Raw genomic sequence first — 12,482 nt, 5'->3', positions numbered from 1 at the left:
TAGGTAGGGGAAAAATAGCATGCAAGAATAGGGGCCAAAAGAGGGGTAATGAAGCAAGTGGTATAAGCAAAACCCAAACTGAAAAATTTCCTTCTACAACACTGAATATGGACCAAAAATATGAACATTTACAGTATATGGCAGCCTCAAAATCAGCATACAAACATGCTAAAAGTATGATGCAAAATGAGGCTCAAAAGGTGCTAAAACATGAAGTATACAAAATAATCACCAAACAGAAAAAAAGTGTGAATGAAACATGACGTATAGGCCAAAACAAGGCCACTTTCAGTTCGGACCAAGGTCCAAAAACAGAAGCAAAGAGGGCTACTAATTTATGCAAAAATGGGGCCAAATAAGGGATATAACTACAAGTGACACATAGAGACACCAAACAATGTTGAGCCCTTCTCCAATGTTGAAGAGAGGCTCAAAATAAGCCTTATATCAGTTTACAACATGCTCGAAAATAAATTGCTCATGGGCCAAAAATAGCATGCAAAATCATGACATACAAGAGGGTCAATGAAGCAAGTGTATTATGGAGGCCTCAAACAGGGTTGAGCCCTTAATGAGAAGTGAAGATGAGCTCAAAATATGGCCCTTTTCAGTTAGGGCCGGAGCTTGAAACCAAAAAGAAGTGGGGCTTAGAAATAGATCAAGAAAAAGGGTCAAAAGGGTAAAAGTACTACTTACCCTTGAAGAATCACACTTTTGTTGCTTCTTGGATGGATTTTCAGCCTCTTTAGCCTTCAAGAATCCTTCCTTGTTGCTGGAAATGAGATGGTGGTGGTAGAGCTTGGTGGTGTAGAAGAAATGATGGTTAGGGGCTTAGGGTTTTTTGAAGAATTGAGAAGGAAGAAGATGGAGTTGGCTATGGAAGCTTAAAGGAGAGTTTTTCTAACCCTCAAACACTACAAGACTTGCTTGCTATATAGGCCAAAGAAGGGGTGTAAAGGTGGGGCATAAAGGAGAGCAAAATTCCCCCAAAAGGGTCCCCCCGGATGCAGATATTTTTGGGAGAAAACCAAGGCACAGTTGGAATGCACTCAACCTGAAGAAGCAGGCCGGCCTATCACTTTTGTTGCAGGTGGCCGGCCGGCCACTTAACATAGCCGGCCGGCTAGGTCAAAGAAAAAAACGGCCGGCCGGCCAGAAAAAATGGCCGGTCACCCCCTAGGATGAAGCCCCAGAAGTTAGCTTTCCAATGGCGCAAACCTTGCATTAAAATTCCTCCTGTAGAAAAAGTTATGCCCTTTTCCGTGAAGCCGCGCAGATTCAGTCCAAGCGGACTTCAACCAACCACATCTCTCCCCCCCGGACTTGGACTTGGGAGATTCTTGAGTGCAAAATGAAGCCCCGGAAGTAAGCTTTCCAATGGTGGTGGCCTCATATCTTAATTCCTCTTGTACAAAGAGTTACGCCCGTTTCGGTGAAGCCGCGCAGCTTTTTCTCCTTCCCAGATTCATGCTGAAACACTTTTGACCAAAAAGAAGTTGGCTTTTTGGCAAAATTACTAGTCTCCCACCAACTTTTGGTGTCCTCTCATGTGCGTAGATCACATATATGTGGTTTGGGGTTGGCAACAGTGACTCCAGGGTGTTCAACATTGCATTTGAAGAGGAGGGGCAAAAATGGAAAGAAAAATTAATGGCCGGCCATAAACTTTTAGGGTCCTCCCAAGTGTGTACATCACAGATATGTGGTTCAAAGTTCAAGAAAGTGGGCCCAAGGTGTTCAACATTGGCCCGGAAGAGGAGGGGCAAAAATGGAAATAACAATTAATGGCCGTCCATGACTTTTTTGGGTCCTCCAAGGTGTGTAGATCACAGTTATGTGGTTGAAAGTTGGCAACACTACCCCTAGGGTGTTCAACATTAGCCCGGAAGTTGGAAAAACGGGCGTCGGGAGGCTCCGGAGGAGAGATAACTGGTTGCTGCAACAATTACTAGCCTCCCACCCTCCAGTGACCTTCCTGGTGATAAAACAGAGGTACCTGCCAAAAATAAACGAAAACCGATGCAAAACGAATGTTCGGGGGCCAAAACACGCAGTTCGGGGCCCCGGAAACTGCCCGTTAAACACCGAAAGTGGCGTTCGGCCACGAAGTGGGTTTCTCAGACCCCAGTGTCCCTCAAAAGGGAGAAAATAAGATGTATGCCAAAAATCAGAGCAAACGGAGATGGTTAGGGGGTCCCGAACCGAGGCACACGGCCTGACGGCTCCGAAAACCGGGAACCGGACTCCGAAATGGGAAAAATGGCCTACGGCCACCAAATGTAGCCTACGGACATTGAGAGATGGTCTACAGGACCTCTCCCTCCCCTCAGGAAAAGAAACAGAGAAAACCGAGTCTGGTTCGCAAACCGAGACAAGGCACAGAAAAGGGTTCAGGAGTCCGGAGGCAGGGCTCACGGCCGCAACTCCGAAACTTCTGAACGAGCACATCATGCAACATCACCAAGCGCTCAATTGGTGACGTCTGAGTCTTAAGGTCGGTCAAAAATGGGGTGTCTACAGAACCCCATACTCAAATCTTGAGCAAGAGAGAGAGAGAGAGAGAGAGAGAGAGAGTGGAGAGATGTTGGTTATAGAGAGCTATTGTATACGAATATGGAGAGAGAGTGAGAGAGAAAGAGAGAGAAGTGAGAAATGGATCTGTGTGTGAAACAAGAGAGATGTAGTAGTTTATTTATTATTCTTGTTATTTGGGCATAAAAAGAGATTAAAAAATGGCCGTTGGATTATTGTTTCTATTTTTTGTTCCAGAGGGTTCATTTCAACCATTGGTATGTTTAAATTTTGTAGTTGGTATTTTTTTTTGGTAGGATGGATTATATTTAAATGTTTTTTAAAATTTTTATATTTATTTAGTCAGGAATAATATAAATACATAATTTAAAAAAAATATATTTTTAAAAAGGTCGCAAAAGACAAAATAAATTCAAAAAAAAAATCACAAAAAAACCTATATCCAAACAACACCTACAAACTTGGAGAGAAAGTTGGTTGAGATTTGCCAAAATAGCATGTAACTATTGGAGCACCATTGCTATAATTTGACAAAATAACACTATTAATTGCCAAATTATAGCAATAGCAATGCTATTTTAACAAACACCATCGAAGATGCTCTAACGTTTCTCTCTCTCATCTGTCTTTCTCACTCTTGTCACCACATACACTGTCACTGTTGTCGCCGATCTCTCACCACCGTTTCTCTCACGATCTATCTCCACTGCTCGATGCAAATCGGCAATGGCGATTGCCATTGCCACCACCGCCATGTCGGTAGCTGTTAAAGTTGAGAACAACGAAGATATAATTAAAGAACTCAAATTTGAGCTCGTCGAATAGAGCTCTGCCCTCTCTTTCCTCTTCTTCTCTTTCAAGCTCGTCGAGCAGAGTTCCGCCGCCCTCCTTCGTACCTGCCACGCCTTTCGAGACGACGTTCGTCATTCGTCGTCATTAGAGATCCACACCTCTCTCTCTCTCTCGTTTCTATTTCTCTCTCTCAAAATCTGTTTCCAAATTACTTTATTCCACCATGAAAAATACTTGGGATCCCCTTTTTGGGAGACCCCATTACCCCCAAATGATTGTGATGGATCATCATGTTGGTGGGGTCTATATCATTTATGTTTTACCACAATCTCGATCTTTGAAGTTATATGTTTAAACTTATGATGGATGTTTTACAATTTTTTATTTGTGAAGTTGTATCTTCTTCTTTCTCGCACACCGAAAAAAGGGTGTTGATTTTTGTTGTTTGGTTGGTAAAAGGCAGAGGTGATTTCACGTAGTATTATTATTATTACTATTATTATTATTATTATTATTATTATTATTATTATTATTATTATTATTTTGCTAGGAACATATCTTTAGTTTTAACATGCCTTTTGGTTGTTTTCTAATATATTATAGAAAAATGATGGACATATAAGTCAAAATCTTTTAATATTATTAAAATTGAAATTCAATATATGTGATATAACTTTATTAAGTGGTGTTTTAGAAAGTTGGTAAAAAATTAATTTTATCGCTTTTTTGGTTAAAAAAAATTAAAAAGTCAAAAAGTTGGCTTTGTGCCCAAAACACCTCTAAAACTGTATGTATAAATAAGAGCGGGGTTAAAGCATGATGGTTAGGTACTTAGTAATAGGGGGTGAGTAGTGTACATTTTGATTTGTCCAAACCGACTGAATCGAATTAATCTGTTGTATTTTGGACGGATATGTGATGACAAACGGACGGTTGCAGATTAATTTTTTCCAATTCGCCTAGTTTTGCACGGATGGTGGATTTGAGATTCTTTTGGCCGCAACCGAACCGCCAAACCGGAAGCACCTCTACTAATTTGTAAGACTTTGTATTTTCAATTTATTTAGATATTTTGTTTGTGTTTTTAATTAAAAAATAGTTTAAATATTATGTTGTATATTCAAATTTTTTTTTTTTCAATTTGAAAATATTTTTATCAAATGGCAAGGGTTGATATTTGGTATTTTTGTGTAGAAAATATAAAGCTTAAGTTTGTCATATTTTTTTAAAAATCAAGTTAAATAGCTTTTAAATAAAAAAAAAAGTAATGAAATAATTTTAATAATGCATGGTTTTTTTATATGAATTTATTATTGGTATTTGACAATTTACTTGATAATCTTTTGGTTATGTTGAATTAGATTGTTATCTAAAAAAAATGTTGACAAGTTATTGTATTATGTTTAAAATTTGTAAAAGTTTAAATTGCCAAACCAATTCGCATCCATTCGTCAATCCGCCAATCTGTATCCTTCAATTCGGCGGACGGATGTGGATTGATATTTTTCAATCCACCCATCCAGTGGACGGATGGCAGATTAGAGGTTTTTCGGCCGTAACCAAACCGCGAACACCCCTACTCAGCAGTAGTTGGTTTCTCTCTCTTTCCCTTTCTTTCTCTATGTTTACTCATTAGTGAGTGTTTTCTTTGTCTTCTCTATTTGTTTGTTTGTTTTTGTTTTCTCTCCCAACTCTCTCTTTGAACAGATAGACTCAATTTAGACACAAAAAAATGACTCAGATCTGTTCAAAATGACCCAGATATTTCAACTAATAGTAAAAAAATTTGATTTTGAGAAAACAAATTAAATAGATCAAAATTATACAGATAAAAGTTAAAACAAGAATTTCAACAAATAGAATTTCACACTGATCAAATTTCAACATATATTAAAATTTTGATAGATAAGGGAAAAAATTGAATAGATAGTCAAAAAATTAAATAGATAAAAAAATATTCAAACAAATAATCAAAAATATCAAACAGATTGTCAAAAAAATTCAATAGATAAATAAGGGATAAAATTGGAAATAAAATATCCTCCAAAACAATAAAAGAATTTCTTACCAAACTATTTCACAAAGGGTAGACCTCTCACTAATAAAAAATATTCACTAAATTTAATATCTTATACCCTCCTTATATTGTATTTTTCAATAATTTTCTCTAATTTTAAAAGTAGACGTCTAGCCTAAGTACCTTTATCATATATATATATATATATATATATTATTATTATTATTAAAAGTAGTGTTTGCTCTCAATTTCTCTCTCTTCTATGTGGTATATCTTTCTTTTTTTTTTTTTCTTTTTATTAGAATGGCACATCAATATATCCTTGTACTAAAATTCTTTTTAAAATTTAAAATTTGAAATATTTCTACTTAATCTAAATTATTCATAAACAAAACCTATTAGAATTATGGAAAAATTAGTGAAAAATCACTCTCAAACTTTGTATAGTAGGAGAGGTCTGGGATATTTTTTTTATTAGCTAAGGTCCCTCAACATTATCACAGAGAAAATCTAATTCAAAGAAATTTTTGTTCCAACTAAGAGAATTTCAATTTTCTCTGTGAAATTAGAGAAATTTCTCTATGAAAATTGAAATTTCTCTGAGTTGGGACCAAATTTCTCTGAGTCGAGCAAAATTTCAATAATTTTCTCTAATTTTGAAAATAGATGTCTAGCCTAAGTACCTTTATCATATATATATATATATATATATATATATATATTATTAAAAGTAGTGTTAGCTCTTAATTTTTCTCTCATCTATATGGCATGTCACTTTTTTTCTTTTTTCTTTTTATTAAGATGGCACATCAATATATCCTTGCACTAAAATTCTTTTTAAAATTTAATATTTGAAATTTTTCTACTTAATCCAAATTATTCATAAACAAAACCTAATAGAATTATGGGAAAATTAGTGAAATATCACTCTCCAGCTTTGTGTAGTAGGAGAGATCCAGGATATTTTTTTTTATTAGCTAAGGTCCCTCAACATTTTTCACAAAGAAAATCTGACTCAGAGAAATTTCGCTCGACTCAAAGAAATTTCGGCTCAAACTAAGAGAATTTCAATTTTCTCTGTGAAAATTGAAATTTCTCTAAGTCGGGGCCAAATTTCTCTGAGTTGAGCAAAATTTTTCTTAGTCGAATTTTCTCTGTGAAAATATTGAGGGACTTTAACTATTACAAAAATATTGCATATTCTTTATTTTATAAAATGTTAATATCAAAGACCTTAAAAAAAAATTCCCCTAGAATTATACAAAAAATACTTTACCAATTAATTTTATGATACTTTTTTCACTTTTTAAAATAAAATATGAAAATTATTTCTTATATTTATGTCTATCTTATTTATAATGTTAATTGTAGAGTAAATTGTTGAAAAATCTAAGGTAGAGAGGATATAAGACAATAGGTCCAATGAATATTTTATGTTGGTAAGAGGTCTACGCTTTATGAAATAGTTTGATGATAAGTCTTTTTGTTACTTTTGGAGGACATTTTGTTTCTAATTTTACCCTTTAATTTATTTGTTGAATTTTTTTATCTGTTGACTATCTGTTCAAATTCATATCTATATGCTCATTTTTTTTTTCTATTTGTTCAAATTTATATCTATCTATTCAAATTTATTGACTATCTGTTTAATTTTTTTCCTTTATCTGTTTAATTTTTAATTATAGAGAGTTATCTGTTTAATTATACAGAGAAAAAAAAGTTATCTGTTTAGATATACCAAACAACAACAACTACATAGATCGGTGTGTTGATTTAAACAAATAAAAAGAAAATTGAGATAACAACAAAATAGATATGTGAGAGGGAGATTTATGGTCTGGTTTGGGCCGTGGTAATGGCTGGGCAGATTTGGACCGAACAAGTTTGGGCCGCAGTGAAACGGGCCTATCCTGAAAGGTTTTGCTCGGTTAAGGCAAGGCGTGGTCGGACCGAGCTATTTGGCTTTATGGTATAGAAGCCGGTCAAGCGAGATGTCCGGTGCCAGGCCAGGCGTGGTCAAACCGAGCTACGTGGCTTCATGTTGAAGAAGCCAGTCAAGTGAGATGACCGGCGCCAGGCAAGGCGTGGATGTTCTATGGTTCATGAGTTAGCTCGGCAAGAAAGCCGGTGGCAAACTAGTATGAGCTGTCCCAAGCTCGGCTATGTCGGGATGCAATCGAGCTCGGTCCTCAATGAGCTTGGCTATTAGAACACTTGGGCTTGAAGTGTGGCATGGCCGTTGGCAGCCGAGATGTTGCAATCCGGCTGCCGAGCTCCCGGTAGAGTGGGTTGGCAGTTGGGTTAGGTGATGTTCAGCAAGATTTGTGTTGACAGATGGGATAACAACACCACGTGTTGAGAGATTAATGGGAGTAGATTTGGGGCGCAGAAGGTATATAAGCGAGTCTGCGCCCCCCATACTAGACAGATGACATTTTGGTAAGATAAACACTAAACACAACTCAACACTCTCTCTCTCTCTCTATCCTTGTGTGTGTGTCTAACCTGATCGTCGGAGGGTTTTTCGGCCACACACCGCTGGGTAGCTCGCCGCCGTTGTGCTCGCAGGTTGATCGAACAGACAGGAGCTTGAAAGAAAGGAGTGCGGGCTTGTCTAAATATTTGCTCCCCGCACAATATGTTTTATCATCAACAACAAAATTCATCAACAACAACAACAAGAACAAATTAACAACAACAATTACAAAAAAAGAAAAAGAAACAGAAAAAAAAGAATACATACAAAAAAAAAAAAACTCAATTTTCAAAAAACTACTATAAACCAAACAAACAAGGTGTTTTTACTTTAGAAAAACCAGAGTAGACAATAATTATGTGGCCATTGATGATTAGGTAGACAATAATTATGTGGCCATTGATGATTAGGTTACAAACAACAGGTATAGTATGTCAAATTAAAACTAGAATTAAAATAATAGTAGCACGAATTTTTTTGTTCTTCTATTTACAACATTTGTGAACTAATAACTTTGACCAGCTTCAAATAACAAAACAATTCATAATTTAGCTAAGATTAACCAGTAGAGATTTACCAATCAATTACTAAATAGCAGAAATGACAACATAGATATGGGATTCCAACTAAAAAGAACAAATAATTGTCTTTTGGAGCTTTCCAACGAGATCTTACCAAACACATCGCTCAGATCTATCATTGCGGCCGTCGAGCACAGGAGATCTGGTCGGATCTGAGTTAGATCGGCAAGCCTAGGGTGACGGTGGTGATTCTTTGACAGTGTTTTGTAGCTTTATGACTGACGAAGAATTGCCCAAACACTCAAGAGAAAGAATAAAAAATCTATATGTATGTGTAGATTACATATATATATATATGTATATGTATATATATATTTACACAGATAAATCTACATAGTGTAGCACAAAATGATGATTTGATGTTATAGAGAGAGAGATGAGAGAGAGATGGAGAGAGATAGAGGAGGGAGAGAGAGAATCGAGATCAGCGATGACAGATGTGGTGGTGCCGACGAAGGGGGAGAGAGAGAGAGAGAGATTGTTTTGGTTTGGTTAGGGTTTGAAAAACAATACATATACTTGAATAGTTTGGCCATTTTGTAGGAACTTATCTATATGGATAAATGATTTTAGAGAGTAGATCTTTGGTCAAAGAAAATTTCAAATCGGATTTATGAACGAAGTGCCCTTAATTATATTAAATTTCTTAAATAATTATAATCATTTTTAATTTATAGCAATTATTTCTAATATCATGTTATAATTTAATATCATATAAATTTATTATATATATATATATATATTTATTAAAGTTATATTTTTGTAACACGGAAAGTTAAAATTATCAAAAAAAAATATATATATATATTTTTTTGCGTTATAATTTAAAATTATTATATATATATAGTTATTTAATTTATATTTTTATAGTATGAAGGGGTGGGCATCGTGTTGTGTTGGGTCGTGTTTGTGTCATGACACAAACCTGCCCCTATAGGTTTAGTGTCGTAACATGCCAGTAATCCTGGGATCACCAAAGGCCTCTAAACAAACTATCACATAATAAGGGGCTAGTGGAAGCAAATATACATAACTACATAATCCATTGAGCTGTGTAGACATACATGGAATAAAGATTTACAAAGCTTAAATATAGACATACATATATATATGTGACGTCAAACTTCCATAGTCATGCATTACCAAATAGGTAGTATCATAAGGGACTAGCCCAGTGTATAGAGCAACAAAAACAAAGTAATAAAACGTCTTTAACATGGTTCAAAAAACTTGACTTCTCAGATAGGAACCTCCCCGGGAGGCACAGTGGCTGGCTGACCCAAAACTCTCCAGATAGCAACTTAGGCCTGGTCACACGTCTGCTCACCTACATACATAATATAAATAGTGAGCGAAAGCCTAGTGAATAATAACAGAGTAAAGGTTATAATAAATGATATCCGTAACAGAAATAGACTCTTATACATAATCAGATTCCAATTTAGAAACAGATTCATATACATAGTCATATTCATGTTCACAATTCATACATTTCTCAAGGTCATACATGGTACATCCATTAGCGTTAACAAATCCAATGACTCGTAAAGGGACGACTATAAAGGCATTCCGATGACTTATGTGCACAAAGACGTTTCTGATGACCCATAAAAGGACGGCCATAAAGGCATTCCGATGACCCATAAAGGGACACATATCATATGATGCTAAGGATGCCATGAATACATTTCAGAAACTTGAACAATCATTCATTCATATAAAGCATATCATTTCCGAACACTATTCATTTCATGTCATTAGAAATAATTAAAGTTAAACATAACTTTATAGAATTATTACTCACAGATGGCTCCGGTAGTAAACAAAGAAAGCGGGCGATTCGGATAGTCTATGGCACATGACCTACATCAACACATAGCAGATACATATTGAAACATACATTCGGAAGGCACTGAACTTAACTCTTTTCATTCTAAGTGTGTTTCTAAGTCTTATCCTCATTATTATGTCTTAATTAGGGCTTAAAAATGTCTAGAATGCAATGAGGGTGCCAAAATGTGATTCAAGCACTTAGTTAAATTTGCTAAAAATAGGGTCTTCGCTCGAGCGTAGCTTCCTTCGCTTGAGCAGAAGTTCAAAAAAAATGTGAGTGGTCGCTCGAGCGAGACTTCCTTCGCTCGAGCGGTTTGTAAACTCTGCAAAAGTATTGGTTGCTTGATTTTTTTGCTTAACGCACGCTCGACGGTCGCTTACGCGTGAGACTGAGGTCTTCGCTTGAGCGCAACTGTGGTCGCTTGAGCGGTCTATAAAACTTGTAAACTTCTGGGAGCATGCATTTTACGCTTGAGCCAACTTTTGGTCGCTTGAGCAGAAGTGCAAAACAAAGGGTGGTCGCTTGAGCACAGGATCTGTCGCTCAAGCGAGAAGCAGAATTCTGGAATTTCCAAATTTGTTCCCAAGCTCAAAACTCGAATTCAAAACCTTAGAATGCAACCTTTGGGCCCCAAAACTTGAGAAAACATGTTTAAACTTGTCAAACATTATGGATTCAAAACCATTTCACAAAATTAAGGCCCAAGAGTAAGTCAATTATTCAACCCAAGTTTGAAACTTTCATGTATAAAACCTGTATGCAATGCTATGAACTCAAACTTGCTCAAAACAAGATCTCTTTAGATAAAATGGTGAGAAACTTGATAAATTCTCAAAACAAAGCCAAGATAGGCACATGCATGTGAGGTTTGTTTGAAATTCAAACTTAAAAGGTGATGAAAATGCATGCATTTAAGGTATACCTCTCAAAGCTTAATTCTTGATCTAATTCCTATTGAATTCATGTGTTATGTCTCAATTTCATAAGTAAAAGCTCAAATCCTTACCTAACCCTTGAATTAGGCTTTAGCTTGATATATCTTTAAGCTTCCAACCCAATTTCTTTTAAATCTCTAGCAAATTCCTTCCAATCTCAAGTTTGATCTTAAACCCTCTTGGTCTCTTCTTCCTCTCTCTCACGTTTTGTTTGTTTGTATAGGCTCAAAGATGTAATGAAAAGAAAAGATGAGTTGAGGCACATATAGAAGCCTTATATAGGCTTGATTAGTGGTGATTAGTTAAAGGTAATCAAATGAGCATTAAATTATTCTAATTTAATCGTTCCAAATTGAATTTTAATTAAACCAACCATAAAATTCTAAAAATTCTAAATAATACAGAAACCAAGTCAATTTCATGATCGGATGTTGACAAGGCCTTCAATCCGCAGAACAAATTAGAAATACAAATAGATATTTCTACGACAAACAGATATAACCACAAATAATGCAATGCACATGTAATTAATTCAGAATTTCATCTTAATTACTTACTAGGCATTCTTACTCATATGTTTTAAGCTAATCACGGTCGGGGTTGTTACGTCTTACCCCATTTAGGAGTTTGGTCCTCCAAACTTGAATTACTTTCATTTTGGTAGAATATTGGATCCAATGGAAACAAGTTAGGGTATCTCTTCATCATGTCCTCTTCTGTCTCTCTGTAGACACGCTCCCGGGAACTCTCCAACATCCACGCTCGCGAGGGGGGCACGAATCTCGTTTCGTTCCAAGCTTACTGCTACAGTTCGGACTCAATGTCACGATTCTGAATCTAATCTCGCAAAGTGCAATACAAGATTGATAAATCACCAAAGAGTCCAAATCCGACAAATCATTTTGGAAAACTGATTTTTGTAAAGAAGTGCCAAACATGGACTGTTTTGCCAGATATAGAGTCGCCACCTAAATATTTTATTTTGGGAAAATTTAGAAAACCCTGACTTGTGCCTAAGGCCACGTGTCCGTCATCACCAAAGTTACCTCAGCTTGGGAACTTGGGTACGATTTGGAGAAGGTCATCCAATGAGCACCCTCGCTCTCCCGATCAAAGATCGGCCACTACTAACATGATATCTTGTTTTTGAAAACACATGTGTTCTTATTCTGGTTATTAAACCTAGAATTACTATGTGACGCACACAGCATACAAGTATAGACTAGATCGCCTAAGTTGGAACAAAACATTGCATATTTGTTTGTTTTGAAAAACGGTTGTTTGAAAATGGTTTGAAGTTTGCTACTCGCAAGTA

The sequence above is a fragment of the Camellia sinensis genome, chromosome 4 (assembly GCF_055761805.1).
Source record: "Camellia sinensis isolate YWXY chromosome 4, ASM5576180v1, whole genome shotgun sequence".
Classification (NCBI taxonomy): Eukaryota; Viridiplantae; Streptophyta; class Magnoliopsida; order Ericales; family Theaceae; genus Camellia; species Camellia sinensis.
The sequence above is the reverse complement of the archived record's forward strand: the minus strand, read 5'-3'. Positions refer to the sequence as shown.